We start from the raw sequence: 16,618 nt of genomic DNA, 5'->3' as shown, positions 1-16,618 counted from the left end.
ATATGTTGTAAATTGGGGACTACCTGTACTTGTGTTTAATCCTAAGGGTAATGGTTAGCCAATCAGATTATAAGCAATAAATGATAGAAACTAACAGTTGCTTGATAAAATTTTACTTTAAAAGTTGAGAATGATTTAAAAAGAGAGGAACTAGAAGGAGGGAGTCAAGTTTACGTGATTAGTGTGGCATTTTGTACATGGAGTGTTAAGGGCTTGACTAGGGTCATGGCAATAGGAATAAACATAAGATGTGTATTATTTAAAATGGAAATAGTAGTACTTGTTGATGCATATATCGGAGTGGAGAAAGGGAATTAGTCAAGATGACTGTTACAACATCATTAGATGTGATTATGTACCTTACCACTTTGTGAGCTCCTTAAAGTGGGAATCATGTCTTATCCACTTTTATATATTCTGTATCTTACAGGGTTCCTATAACATAATAGATATTTTTAAAATGTTTATTGGCTAAATGAGCTAGTGCAAGCTTCCAAGCCATAGATTGAAATAATGGTGGACCATTGACTAAAACCAGAAAACTGAGAAATATGTGGTTTGAGAGAAAATGTGAGAAGTTTGGATTCAGGCATGCTGAGCTGAGATGATGGAAAGATATCCAAGGGTGGAAATGTTCAGTAGATATTTGGGATAAAAAATTGTAAAATGGGTGATAGACCCAGCAGATATGTATCTTTATATAGATACAGATATATGCATAAGTGTATATACACACACATATATATAAACGTTTACCAACATACTGATACATACATACCCATTGCTGTCAAGTCAGTTCTGACTCATAGCGACACTATAGGACAGAGTAGAACTGCCCTATATGGTTTCCAAGGAGTGCCTGGTGGATTTGAACTGCTGTCCTTTTGGTTAGCAGCCGAACTCTTAACCACTATGCCACCAGGGTTTCCAGGGTTACCAACAATATATATACATATTAGATTTGTGTGCATTGACATGATGACAGAAACCCTCTAGAGGAGAGGCTGTTAAAGAGAAGAAGAAAGGTTCAAGGATCAAGTTTTGGGGAATCCTCATACTGTTGATATATCTTGTCAATGCTTCTCTTTATTGCAATTTATCTAAGTACCTGCCTATTACCTCCTGGAACATGTAAGCTACTCAAGGAGAAAAAATGTGTTTTGTCAATTTTTTCATCCCTAAAACTAGCTCATGTCTGGTGCATTACTATTTTGCTGAATGAAAGAATAAATAAAGTAATAAACATAGCATGATTTTTCAAGAGCCGAAAAGCATGAGATTTTTCAAGAAGTAAAATGTTTACCAACAGCAAGAGAATGAACCATCGATAATATTAGATGAGAACATTTTCACTGAAGTATGATCTTATAGTAATTAAATATCCAAATAAAAATCTGAGCAAATTGCACAGTTAAGTCTTAAAAAGGACTCTTTGGTCTAGTTGTGAAGCACTTGGAGAGAAGTGACATTTCCTCAGAAGCAATTCTCAGTGCACTGAAAAATAATTGTGAAAATTACATTCTACAAATATCTCACTATGTAACAGATTTAAAGTGTGTTTGTTTTCTGTTTCGTATATGGTTCTCAGAAGTAGGTAGACTAGTTACAACATAGACATTATGACTCTTGGTACACTGTATTTTAAATCCCAACTGACATGACTTTAGTAGAGTACTTCTGTTGAGGTCATTGTTGCTGAAGGTGAAATCAATCAGTTCAGAATATAGGGCACAGTAACAAGCAAAACCTGTTTTAATTAAATAGCCATGGTGTTTTGACAAGTTGGCATATATTTTTGGGATAAGTTATTCTTACTGATTTTGTTTACAGGCTACTTAGAAAGAAAGGGTTGTTAAATGTCTGCCCACCAGATTTAACATGTTCTTGAGCTTTGGAAATACTTTTTATAACTTCAGTGTATTTTGAAGAACTTACTGGATTTATGGAGTCTCAGAGACTATGGCCCTGAGTTTCTCTTCAAACCTTGAATTAAAACTATCCTTTGAAGTCACCTGTAAACTAAGTAACAATTTAGCCCAACGAGTAAAGATTGTCACCTGTGAGTATTGTGTTTGTTTAAAAAAAATTATCTATATAAGACCAAAGGGTCAACAGCTATTTTAAATCATAGATGAGAAGATTGGGGCCATGGAGATTAAATAGATGAAGTGAAACAACTAGAACAGAAATAAAGACAATGTTGACACAATATGAAGAGTGTAATCAATGTTACTGATCATTATGTCTAGAATCTGTGGAATGGGAGTCGGTTTGGCTGTGTGTATTTTCACCAAAAATAAAATTAAATAAAAAAATATTTTGAAGAAATATTTTAAACTCTTCTTCACCCTTGTTTTACATCTTCATTTTCCTTATTAGAGAGTTACTCTCCTTTTTGAAAGCAGTAGTGATGATTTCTGTTATAGTTCCCAAGTGATGACATGTAGCTAAGGGTTTATGATTTAAGAAACATCTGGATTAACTACAAATGCCTACTTTCTTCATGGAGTATTCCTGAAATGTTGAATCTCAACTTTATTTACTATCACCGTTTTGTGCTTCTGATATCACTGCTGGTCCAGTGGGGAGACAGATATTTCAAGGAAAATTATGCAGGGATACACGAATATATTTGTTAGGAGTCCCAGCAACTAATCTCCAAAGAGTAGACAGACTTACCACAGTGAATCTTGTAAATTAATCATGATTGAGTCTAGTCAAGTGGACAGTCTGCCGGAGGTGCCAGGGAGGATGTCTTGGCAGGTGGCTCATGGTATCAGGGGAATTTGACAGAAGGTAATAGGTGAGCTGGAAGCATCAGGGTTATTAGGCAACAAATTTTAGGATGCAAACTTGGATGCAATCATGGATACTGGGGTGACAAACACACTTGAAAAAGAAACCAATAATCTGGTTAGCATATGATACAGATCACAATTTTGAAACAGGCAATAAATTCTAGTAATAAGCGCAGTTGTTGTTGTTGTTAGGTGCTGTCAAGTCAGGTGTGACTCATAGTGACCCCATATACAACAGAATGAAACAGCGTCCAGTCCTGTGCCATCCTTACAATTGTTGTTATGTTTGATCCCATTGTTGCAGCCACTATGTCAATCCATCCCGTCAAGGGTCTTCCTCTTTTGCTGACCCTCTACTTTACCAGCATGTTGTCCTCCTCCAGGGACTGATCCCTCCTGATAACATGTCCAAAGTATGTGAGACGAAGTCTTGCCATCCTCACTTCCAAGGAGCACTCTGGCTATATTTCTTCCAAGACAGAATTGTTCGCTTCCCTGGCAGTCCATGGTATATTCAATATTCTTCACCAACACCATACTTCAAAGGCATCAATTCTTCTTTGGTCTTCCTTATTCATTGTCCAGCTTTCACATGCATAGGAGGTGATTGAAAATATAATGACTTGAGTCAGTCACACCTTAGTCCTCAAAGTGACATCTTTGCTTTTTAACACTTGAAAGAGGACTTTTGCAGCATATTAGCCCAATGTAGTATGTCCTTTGATTTCCTGAAAAAAGAAGGATTATTGTGAGAAGGAGAGACCACTCAACTTTTTATGGATAATGTGGGAAGAACATACCTTAAAAGAATTATAAGATTAGGTTAAGCAAGTGGAAAATAGAGATATTCAAGTTTTATCCCAATTTAAAGTAAAGTACTTCAGTCTCTGTGGTTTTTTTAACCTATTTTTTGAAGATTATGAGGACGGTGCTGGACCGGGCAGTGTTTCGTTCTGTTATACATAGGGTTGCTATGAACTGGAACTAACTCGATGGCACCTAACAACAATACTTTTTAAAGAGAGCTAGAACATAATTTAAAAACTGGGAAGATAGAAATTCTCAGTTTTATTGCACATGGGCAGTAATTTTTTCAAAGCCACACTGAAGGAGCAAGCTACAACTACTTTGAACTTGTATTTTTCCAATAGATGGAGTGGTTTCCAGGTGCCATGGAATGATTAGTGCCTGAAAGGATGTGCCAACCTTTGCCCTCGCTCGCATCTTTGTATACGTATCATGTTTGGTCCTGAAAGTCATGTGTACCAGTTGCTACTTGTAACTGCACCATTTGTATATGATAAATAAGTACAGTGTTGAAGATTGACACATTCAGACATTTAATCAGGCCCTTAGCTCTTCTGGCAGGTTTCAAACTCAGAGGATGGTGGTCAGAATTTTATAGATTATGCTAAATAGAGTCCCAGTGACAGATAAGAATGATTGCTTCAGGCTGACTACTCATCTCAAATATCCTTTCCCCATATCATATGGGCCAATCCTTTTTAACCACTCTTAATGACAGTAAGGAGCCCTGGTGGCAGTGATTAAGCTCTCGGCTGCTAACCAAAAGATCAGCAGTTCGAACTCACCAGTTGCTCCATGGGAGAAAATGTGGCAGTCTGCTTCTGTAAAGATTACACCCCTGGAAACCCCATGGGGCAGTTCTACTCTGTCCTACAGGGTCATTATGAGTCAGAATCGACTTGAAGGCAATGGATTTGGTTTGTTTCTTTTTTTTTTTTTCTTATTGTGCTTTAAGCGAAAGTCTAAGTTCAAGTTAGTTTCTCATACAAAAATTTATACACACAGTGTTATGTGACCCTAGTTGCTCTCCCTATATTGTGACAGCAGACTCCTCCTTTCCACCCTAGATTTCCCATGTCCATTCAACCAGCTCCTGTCCTTTTTGCCTTCTCATTTCACCTCCAGACAGAAATTGCCCATTTAGTCTCATGTATCTACTTGAGCTAAGAAGCACTCTCTTCACGAGTATCATTTTATGTCCCACAGTCCAGTCTAATCTTTGAAAAGTTGGATTCAGGAATGGTTTTAGTTCTGGGCTAATGGAGAGTCCAGGGGCCATGTCTTCTGGGATCGCTCCAGTGTCAGTCAGACCATTAAGTCTGGTCTTCTTACTAGAATTTGAGTTCTGCACCCTACTTTTCTCCTGCTCCATCAAGGACTGTCTGTTATATTCCCTGTCAGGGCAGTCACTGGTGGTAGCTCGGCACCATCTAGTTCTTCTGGTCTCAGGCTGATGGAGTCTCTGGTTTATGTGGTCCTTTCTGTTTCATGGGCTAATACTTTCCTTGTGTCTTTGGTGTTCTTCATTCTCCTTTGCTTCAGGTGGGTTGTGACCAAGTGATGCATCTTAGATGGCTTCTCACTAGCTTTTAAGACCACAGAAGCCACTTACCAAAATGGGATGCAGAACATTTTCTTAATAAACTTTCTTATGCCAGTTGACCTAGATGTGCCCTGAAAGCATGATACCCAGACCCATGGACCTGCTGCTCTGTTCCTCAAAGTGTTTGGTTGTATTCAGGAAATTTCTTAGCTTTTGGTTTAGTCCAGTTGTGCTGACTTCCCTTGTAGTGTGTGTTGTCCTTCCCTTCACCTAAGATAATTCTTGTCTACTATCTAGTTAGTGAATACCCCTCTCCCTCTCTCGCCACCCTCGTAACCATCAAAGAATGTTTTCTTCTGTGTTTGAAACTTTTCTTGGGTTCTTATAATAGTGGTCTGTCATGGATTGAATTGTGTCCCCCCAAAATATCTGTCAACTTGGCTAGGTCATGATTCTCAGTATTGTATGATTGTCTACAATTTTGTAATCTGATGTGATTTCCTCATGTGTTGTAAACTCTATCAGTATGATGTAATAAGATGGATTAGCAGCAGTTATATTGATGAGGTCTACAAGTTAAGGTAGTGTCTTAAGTCAATCTCTTTTGAGATATAAAAGAGAGAAGCGAGCAGAGAAACATGGGAACCTCACACCACAAAGAAAGCAGTGCCAGGAGCGGAGCGCATCCTTTGGACCTGAGGTTCCTGCGCTGAGATGATCCCAGACCAAGGGAAGACTGAGGCATCATAAGGACCTTCCTCCAGAGCTGACAGAGGGAGAAAGCCTTATTCTGGAACTGATGCCCTGAATTTGGACTTGTAGCCTACTGGACTGTGAGAGAATAAACTTCTCTTTGTTAAAGCCATCCTCTTGTGGTATTTCTGTTATAGCAGCACTAGATGACTAAGACAGTGGTCTTATACAATATTTGTCCTTTTGTGACTGACTAATTTCACTCAGCATAATGCCTTCCAGATTCATCCATGTTATAAGATATTGTGAGGATTCATCGTTGTTTTTTATCCTTGCATAGTATTCCATTGTGTGAATATACCATAATTTGTTTATCCATTCATCCATTGATGGGCACCTAGGTTGTTTCCATCTTTTTGCTAAGGCGAACAGTGCTGCAATGAACATGGATGTGCATATATCTATTCCTGTGATGGCTCTTATTTCCCTAGGATATATTCCAAGGAGCGGGATAGTGGATCGTATGGTACTTCTATTTCTAGCTTTTTATGGAAGTGCCAAATCAATTTTGAAGTGGTTGTACCATTTTACATTCCCACCAGCAGTGTATAAGTGTTCCAGTCTCTCCACAACCTCTCCAACATTTATTATTTTGTGTTTTTTGGATTAAGGATAGCGGTGTTGGGGTGAGATGGTATCATTGTAGTTTTGATTTGCATTTCTCTAATGGCTAATGATTGTGAGCATTTCCTCATATATCTGGTAGCCTCCTGAATGTTTTCTCTGGTGAAGTGCCTATTCATACCCTTTGCTCATTTTTAAATTGGGTTATCTGACTTTTTGTTGTTGAGGTTTTGCAGTATCTTGTAGATTTTAGAGATTAGACCCTGATTGGATATGTTGTAGCCAAAAATTTTTTCCCAGTCTGTAGGCTGTCTTTCTACTCTATTGGTGAAGTCTTTCAATGAGCATAAGTGTTTGATTTTTAGGAGCTCCCAGTTATCTAGTTTGTCTTCTGATGTTTGTGCATTGTTAGTAATGTTTTATATTCTGTTTCTGCCACGTATTAGGGCTTCTAGCATTGTCCCTATTTTTTCTTCCATGATATTTATTGTTTTAGATTTTATATTTAGGTCTTTGTTCCATTTTGAGTTAGTTTTTGTGCATGGTGTGAGGTATGGGTGTTATTTCATTTTTTTCCAGATGAATATCCAGTTATTCCAGCACCACTTGTTAAAGAGGCTGTCTTTTCCCCTAATTAATGGACTTTGGGCCTTTGTCAAATATCAGCTACTCATAGGTGGATGATTTTACGTCTGGATTCTCAATTCTGTTCCATTCGTCTATGTATCTGTTGTTGTACCAGTACCGGGCTGTTTTGACTACCATGGCGGTATAATAGGTTCTAAAATCTGGTAGTGTGAGGCCTCCCACTTTGTTCTTTTCATTGAGTAATGCTTTACTTATCCAGGGCCTCTTCCCTTTCCACATGAAGTTGGTGATTTGTTTCTCTATCTCATAAAAAAATGTCATTGCAATTTGGATAGGGATTGCATTGTATCTATAGCTCACTTTGGGTAGATTTGACATTTTCACAATGTTGAGTCTTCCTATCCATGAGGAAGGTATGTTTTTCCATTTATGTAGGTCTCTTTTGGTTTCTTGAAGTAGTGTCTTGTAGTTTTCTTTATATAGGTTTTTATGTCTCTGGTAATATTTATTCCTAAGTATTTTCTCTTCTGGGGGCTATTGTAAATGGTATTTGGTGATTTCGTCTTCAAAGTTCTCTTTGTTGGTGTAGAGGAATCCAATTGATTTTTGTATGTTTATCTTGTATCCCTGATACTTTGCTGCAATCTTCTATTTGTTCCAGTAGTTTTCTTATGGAGTCTTTGGTGTTTTCTGTGTATAAGATCATATCATCTGCACACAGGGATACTTTTACTTCTTCCTTACCAATTTGGATGCCCTTTATTTCTTTTTCTAGCCTAATTGTTCTGGCTAGGACCTCCAGCACAGTGTTGAGTAAAAGTGGTGATAAAGGACATTCTTGTCCGGTTCCTGTTCTCAAGGGGAATGCTTTCAGACTCTCTCCATTTAGGATGATGTTGGCTGTTGGCTTTGTATAAAGGCACTTAATTATGTTGAGGAATTTCCCTTCTATTCCTATTTTGTTGAGAGTTTTTATCATGAATGGGTGTTGGACTTCGTTAAATGCTTTTTCTGCATCAATTGATAAGGTCATGTTGTTCTTGTCTTTTGTTTTATTTATGTGATAGATTACATTGATTGTTTTTCTAATGTTGAGCCATCCCTGTATACCTGGTATGAGTCCCACTTGGTCATGGAGAATTATTTTTTTGATATGTTGTTGAATTCTATTGGCTAGAGTTTTGTTGAGGATTTTTGAGTCTATGTTCATGAGGGATATTGGTCTGTAATTTTCTTTTTTTGTGGTGTCTTTACCTGGTTTTGGTATCAGGATTATGCTGGCTTCATAGAATGAGTTTGGGAGTATTCCATCCTTTTCTATGCTCTGAAATACTTTTAGTAGTTGGTGTTAACTCTTCTCTGAAAGTTTGGTAGAATTCTCCAGTGAAGCCATCGGTGCTAGGGCTTTTTTTTTGTTGGGAGTTTTAAAATTACCTTTTCAATCTCTTTTTTTGTTATAGGTTTATTTAGTTGTTCTACCTCTGCTTGTGTCAGGTTAGGTAGGTAGTGCATTTTTAGAAATTTGTCCATTTCCTCTAGGTTTTCAAATTTGTTGAAGTACAAATTTTTCATGGTATTCTGTTATGATTCTTTTAATTTCAGTTGGTTCTGTTGTGATATTGCCCATCTCATTTCTTATTGGGGTTATTTGCTTCCTCTCATGTTTTTCCTTTGTCAGTTTGGCCAATGGTTTATCGATTTTGTTGATCTTTTCAAAGAACCAGCTTTTGGTCTTGTTGACTCTTTCAATTGTTTTTCTATTCTCTATTTCAATCAGTTGTGCTCTAATTTTTATTATTTACTTTCTTCTGGTGCCCAAGGGCTTCTTTTGCTGCTCTATTTCAGTTTGTTCAATTTGTAGGGTTAATGTTCTGATTCTAGTCCTTTCTTCTTTTTGGATATGTGCATTTATTGCTATAAATTGACCTATGAGCAGTGGTTTTCCTGTGTTCCAAAGCTTCTGGTGGGATGTCTTCATTCTCATTTGATTACAGGTTACACGTTTTTTGTGGTAGTCAGATAAAAAGGACACTTGAAGTATGTATTTGGAGGCATCGAAATTACATAATCTGAATAGAAAAAAATAAATTAATTTAGATGAACTAAGTTTTGGAGTTGGGCTAAGCACTGTCCTGGGTGCTTGTTGTTGTTGCTGTTAGATGCTGTCAAGTTGATTTCAACTCATAGCAACCCTGTGTACAACAGAACGAAACACTGCCTGGTCCTGTGCCAGCCTCACAGTTGTTGCTATGTTTGAGCCCATTGTTGCAGCCACTGTGTTAATTCATATGATTGAGGGGCTTCCTCTTTTTTGCTGACCCTCTTCTTTAACAAGCATGATTTCCTTCTCCAGGGACTGGTCCCTGCAGATAACGCATCCAAAATACATGAGACGAAGTCTCACCATCCTTACTTCTAAGGAACATTCTGGCTGTACTTCTTCTAAGACAGGTTGTTCAGACTTCTGTTGGTTTTAGCTAAGGAAAACTATAATACGTTATGTGATGATGCATAAAACTGTAATAATAGATGATATATAATGAGGTTGGAGTTCTGAGAAACAATGCACTGTAGCCATAACCTGCTAATAAAGAGGTGCTCCAAAGGTGTGGTTCTCACCCTTACCTGATCACAAGATTCACCTGAACCCTTACAAACTATAGATTCTCTGGCTATCAGAAGTTTCTGATTTAGGAAGTGTGCAAAGGTACCCGGGAATCTGTCCATTTACTAAGCCGCACAGATGATTTGCGCTCCCAAGGCCATCTGCTTTAGAATTACCTGGGTGCTGGTTAAAAATACAGATTCTTGGGTTCTTCTTCTACATCCAGAGGTATCAGAATCACTAGGGGCTTTGGTCTGGAAATACGAGTTTTTAATTAGCCCGAATGTCATTTCTTCTGAAACTCGCTGCTCTAAGGTAATCAGTGAATGTTTGTAGTTGCTCTTATTCAGATGCCTATACGTAATAAAACCCCAAGAAAATTCTAAACTGCCAGATGGTACTCTAAGTTTATTGCATTTGGTAAAGTTTGGGGAATATTTCAGAATTTTGCACTTCTCCTATAAAACTATATCGTTCCTTTGGTGTGTATTGTGAAAAGCTGAAGAAATAAAACCATATCTGTACCTTGTGCATTTTCCATCTTTTTATGAAAATATATTTTCTAAATATCCCTTTGCTGAAAAGTATATTTATGTCTAAGATGTTTACCATTTATTTAAGCTTTGTTTGATTTCAATAGCTGAGTACATTTATTTAGCAAGTTGATTAAGATCTAAAGTATAGGAAAAGCATGACACCAAAAAGGTGTATATTTCTCAGTTTTAGAACAAAATAATTTTACACACAAAAATAATATGTCTAGAGGAAAAAAATGAAAAGTAGTTGTTTATAATCCTTTTCATTGCTTTCTAGGGCCTTCTAAAGATGGTAGGTGCCAAGGAAGATCCTTTGTTTTAATGAATAGGGTGAGGGTATGGATGCAAAATGGAGAAGCTCAGGGACAGTTGCATGTTCTACATTAGACAAGGGATGCATTGACATAGAGGGGCATTCTTAACTAAGCAGAAGTACGGTAGGAGCTGGATGGTTGGAAGGAGTTGCTGTGAGGAAAGAAAGAGAAAGAATAGAGGTGATAGCTGCCACAGCTAATAGAACTTGTGGGGGGAGAGGATTTTCAGACAGTTTTGTTCTATCATATGCAAGGTTATATGCAGCTTCCAAAGAAAATTTCTGTTCAGTTAAAAAAATATATTTTCCAATTCATTTGGCATTATTTTTCCACATCCCCATCCTCCTCTTTAGATTTAAGATGGGCTTCTGGGCAAGAGTCAGGGAAAGGAGAAGGTCATGGAGGCTAAGGTACATTGTGACTACATAAATATGAAAGTTGGTGGGTCCTGCATTTAATGAATGAGTGTGAAAATACGGTCTGGTGAGTACATTCGTCTTGTTTAATGATGGCCTCTTAATTCAATATTTGAGATTATTTTCTCTTTTGATTTCCACAAAACTGTCTCTCTTTGGTCAAAGCCTAACTGTATCTCTCTTTCTTTTCAATTCAATTTGTCAAATACCCTTCTTCTAACTACCCCCTAAATATCGGTATCCCCTGAGGTTCTGCCCTAGGTTTCCTTATCTTCTCATTCCAGCGATTTTAAAGACAGTTTCATCCACTGCATGCCTTCAAGTACCTCCTATAGGATGATCTCTCTCAAATTGTTCTCAAGTCCAAACACTTCTGCTAAATTTCGGACCTGGATATCTCACTGCCAACTACGTGTATCCACCTAGATGATCCATGGGCATCTCTGGCTCATTATCTGTAAAACCAACCTGTCATCAACCCCTCAGACTGTTATCCTCCCAATCCCTCAAGTCAAAAAAGCTGGAAAACATCCATGATTTCTCTTTCTCACTTATCTTCCAGTTAATTATCATGTCTACATGTTATTTGTACTAAGTATCTATTGGATCTTTTCTTCCTTTAAACCCTCCAACCTCTGACTCAGTTCAGGTTAACCAGTAACTAGCTACCATTGAGTTGAATCCAATTCATGGTGACTCCATGTGTGTGAGAGTAGAAATGGGCTCTATAGGGTTTTCAATAGTTGATTTTATGGAAGTAGATCAAGGCACCTCTGGGTGGACTTGAACCACCAAACTTTCTGTTAGCAGCCAAGTGCATTAATTAACCATTTGTTTTACCCAGTTCAGGTTACCATCAACTTACCCTTATACTAGTGTAATATCTTTTCTCTTCTTTTAGTCTTACCCCATCTCTCCAAAGTAATCTTTTTTAACATAAAAATCTGATCTTCAAAAATCATCAAATAGAAACTCATTTGCATGCCATGCAAGGCCTTTTATCATCTAGCCTGCGCCTAGCTGCCAGTTTTCTCTTCCTGGCTATGCCCCAACCTTCCCTCTCTCACCCACACTCCTTATATTTTATACTCCATTAATCATGAAATACCTGTTGGTAACACAAGTCATAACTTTTATGGTGTAGGTCTTTGCAATGCAGTAAAAGGGCCTCTCCTCAGTTGCACACTTGGCAGCTCCTGGCCATCTTCCATGCCTCAGCTTAAATGCTAGCCCTTCTGTGAAGCTTTGTCTGCCTTTCTCAGATAAACTTAAGTGCTGCTTTTCTTATGCATCCATGGTGATTTTTATGTATTTCCATTATAGTTATTCTTTAGTTGCATTGCATTTGTTTGTTTGAACATGTACAACTGCCTTACTGAAAAGCTGTGAGAATTACATGGAATAGTGCAGGTCAAACATGGAGATTATTAAATAGATGTTGGGTAAAATTAGATTAGCACTTGGACCAATACCTGGCAGATCACTGGGACTCAATACTCATGTTTTAAATGAAATATTTCATAATACTCTCAAATTGAAGCAATTTTATTATTAATTTTAAGGGTTTGGAATCAGTATATTTGTATGAACTACTTTATATAAGTTTTCTATGTGAGAATCATTCTTGAATTGATCGGAAATTGAACAGTACATTTTTATCGGATTTATTTAAGGTTCTCATGACATTAGGTAATTTCTGTATTAAATTTGGTGTAGGCCCTAAAAGTATTTATCATCTAATCCAATTTACTTCATAGTCTCTAAAGCATAACTATCATAGACCCAGTCAGTCTTTGCTCTGACTCTACTATATATTTCCCTGAGCTCAGCTCAGGTAATTTCTAGCTGAACTGGTGTCTTCCACAAGTGCCATTAACATATATAGTATAAAACCCTAACCAAACCCATTGCCGTCGAGTCAATTCCTACTCATAGTTGGAGTACAGAGTTCTACAGAGTAGAACTGCCTGGTAGGGTTTCCAAGGAGCGACTGGTGGATTCAAACTGCTGACCTTTTGGTTGAATTCTTAACCATTATGCCACCGGGCTATGTATATAGTATAGACAGTTGCAAAAGGGGTTAAAAGAGTGGCAAAATTTGGGGCTATGATTGCTCCTCCCTGCATAATGAAACAGGCTAGGAAAATTCTGAATGCAAAGTATAGAATCTTGTCATGGCAGTCCCTGTTGTATTTTTCCTGATCCCTGGAAGAAAGAAAAAATGTATTATCACACCTGAGCTGAGACTTACCCTGTCCCTGCCTATTGAATAGATTTACTGACTCCCATCCAGGCGTATTTCCACTGGGAATGGGGTGATGGAGAATTACAATCACTGATGTTCGCATTAGGAGTAAAAACATCTGTTATTATGGGTGAAAAACCTGAACTAATGAATTAAAACTTTACAAGCTCATAAATCTTAAATTCAGGCCTAAAGAATCTATGATGCTTTATTAATTTACACAAAGAACAACCATTTGTTTTTAACTGCAAACTACTGGATATTAATAGCATTAGTTTGTGTTAGATGTCTTGATGTGGAATCACTTAGGGTTTTGAGCTTAGTGGCAAAAGTATCTTTAAATATATATTTACTACATTTTCTATAATAAAATAAAAAGTCGTGGTTTATTCTGATGAGGAGAGGAAGAAAGTTTGTAGTTTTTAACAATGCAAATGGGAGAGCTTGAAATGAGGATTCTCACAAAACGAGATTTTTCCAGTTAAATCTCTACCCATAATGACGTGGGAAGAAAGAACTATAACAAGGGCACACTTGGGTTAGAATAAAATGTGTAGCTGATGTAACAGAGAAGCCTTGTCATGGAGAAGACACTAAAGTTGTTACTCTTGAGCGCGGTTCAGGGTGTTAGTTCTGTCTGCATGTGCGTTTTTAGTAGTTCTGAAATACTTTCTGTTTGACCTCTAGGATTTGCTAGGTAATACAACCTGAATTTTCTGAGATTGACCTAATGAGACAAATATTTAAAGGAATAATGGAACATCTTTTAAAAATTACTGATCCTAGAGATCCAGAGCATTCAGGCACCCTCACTATTTCTGTTCAAAGTCATGAGAAGCTTCATTTCACTGCCAAAGTGGTCTTCTGACTCCCTCATCTCTCAGTAAGAATATATATGGTTTATTTTTTTAATTTTTAGAGAATTATTCCCATCTCTGAATAGACTGTAACTCACTTGGGGCCATCATAAAAAGTGGGCCATAAGCACTGAAGTGAAGGGAGGAGAGCTAGCATAAATATTTTAAACACTTCTTTTGAGATATGTTTTAAAACTATGCTATAAAAAAAGGAACTTGCAAAATAATTAATGTATTATTACACTTCCATTATGCACAGTAACCTACATGGAGATTGTAACATCAAACTACCAGAAAGGTTGTAACAATATATACTCCCACCAACAGGGATTGGGAATGTCTGGGGTGGTAGATAGAATAATGTCCCTCCCCCAAAGATATCAACATTCTAATCCCCAGAACCTATGAATATGTTAGGTTAAGTGGAAAAGGGAAATTAATCAGCTGACTTTAAAATATGGAGATTATTTAGGTGGGCCCACTGTAATCACAAGAGCCCTTAAAACAGGACGAGGAAGGCAGAAGAGAACCAGAAAGATGTCAGTGTGAGGGCTTGATCTGACATAGCTGGCTTCAAAGATGGAGGAAGAGGACCATAAGCCATGGAAAGCAGATGGCCTGTGGAACCAAGGAAATGGTCTATCCGCTAGAGCCTCCAGAAGGAACACAATCCTGCCTACACCTTGATTTTAACTCAATGAGACCCATTTGCAACTCCTGACCTCCAGAACTGTAGAATAATGAATTTGTGTTGTTTTAAACCACTGAATTTGTGGTAATTTGTTACAACAGGAAAAGGAAACTAATACACTTGGGTTTCTCCACATCTTTGCCAACACTGGGTATTATTGACTTTTTAAATATTTGCTAGTCCAAAGATCAAAAATACCATATTACTCTTCATTTTTTTCATTATTAGTTAAATTGAGCTTATTTCCTTCAGCCAGATGCTTGATGGATATTAATACTGTTTTATAAATATCCAGTCCATGTGGTGATCCTGTTTCACTATTGAAATTTTAGTTTTTTTCTTGCTCATTTGTTTGACCATTAAGCATCATTTTTGCTGTTAGTTTGTTCTAGCACATTGAAAAAGTGCTTACTAAATCTTTATCAGCAATTTACGCTGAATTTTATAAAGCAAGTTTTCAATAGGTCCCTAGGTGGTACAAGTGGTTTGTGCTCAACTGCTACCCTAATGGTTGGTAGTTTGAATCCACCCAGCCGTACCATGGAGGAAAATGCCTGGTGATATGCTTTCATTAAGATTATAGCCAAGAAAACCCTATGGAGCAGTTCTATTCTGTAACACATGAGGTCACCATGAGTTGGAATCGACTCGACAGCAACTAACAACAAGAGATGATCATATGTACTTTCTTTTAATTTGTTTTCTACTTTGAACTATTAATGTAATAAACTATGAGAATGATTTCTTACCTCAATCCATTCTTATATTACTAGAGTATATCCCACTTTGTGGTAGTGCATTATTCTTTTAATAAACTGCTGAATTCAGTTTTGCATCCATATTTTTAAGTGTGTATATATATTCCTTTTTTTTTCCTGCTAATTTTTATCATGGTACGCTAGTCCTATAAATGAATTAAAAAGCTTTCTGTCTTTTGCTGTGTGTTGTAACATTTAAATATATGGGAGTCATCTGTGGTATAGTCTGTATCCTTTCCCTGCCCGGTTACAGAGCCTCTTTTCCCACCCCATTTTTATGTTATTTTAATAATGTCAGTGGTATTTAGCATGAAATAGGAAGAAAATATATCATCTCAAACTTTTATTTTGAGGTTTAGCCTCTCCCATCCCCATCTTCTGAAATCGGAGAGTTTGGGCATCTTTAATTTATTCCAGTAGAATTATGGCAGGAAAAGGAGGTGAGACCCAAGAAAGAATTTCGCTGGAGAGTTTTTATTGGGAACATACCTTCTGGTTCTTAATTTTATTAAGAAGATTTTTTTTCTCCTATGTTGTTTTATTGTTGTTATAATTATGCCTTGTATTATAACATAGTAAAATCTGTTTACACTGCTCCAAATTATAGATAATTTGTTAATTCATTTTTTGTAATGCCAGTTTGGGCTGTATTAATAGAAATGTTCAGGATAAGAGGAGCAATAGCCCCATGTTATTTTGTCACAGTCAGAAAATTTTCACAGAATTGTGGCGTATGTGTTTGGGGGGAGTATTAGATTTAAAATGTATTAACTTTTAAATTACAAAAATATTACAGGTTCTTTGAAAAAAATTGGAAAGTATAGAATAAATAGAAATTTTAAATATTCATAATACAACATTCCAAATAAATTCATTATTAACATTTTATTGTATGTACTTCTATACTTCAATTTATGCACATAATTGCACGTGTTTTCACAAAAATGTAATCATCTTTTACATCACTGTTTTGTAACCTGCTTTTTCACTTCACAAAGTATTATTAATATTTTCCATGTCATTAAATATTCTTTCACAGCATCGTTTTAATGAATGCATTGTTATTCTATCTGTGATGATATTAACAGATACCCTATTGTTAAGTGTTTGTTCCCATTTTATTACTACTTCATGTGCTTCAAT

The 16,618-nt window shown here is 36.9% G+C and overlaps 1 protein-coding gene across 4 annotated transcripts in view; it reads left to right on the top strand.

The window, feature by feature from the left end:
• Window positions 1-16,618, top strand: part of TMEM117 (transmembrane protein 117) — a 533,621-nt gene that overhangs the window by 437,686 nt on the left and 79,317 nt on the right. The window lies entirely within an intron of this gene.

This window comes from Trichechus manatus, unplaced genomic scaffold, assembly GCF_000243295.1.
Source record: "Trichechus manatus latirostris isolate Lorelei unplaced genomic scaffold, TriManLat1.0 scaffold00123, whole genome shotgun sequence".
NCBI lineage: Eukaryota > Metazoa > Chordata > Mammalia > Sirenia > Trichechidae > Trichechus > Trichechus manatus.
This window is presented reverse-complemented; position numbering and strand designations above follow the sequence as displayed.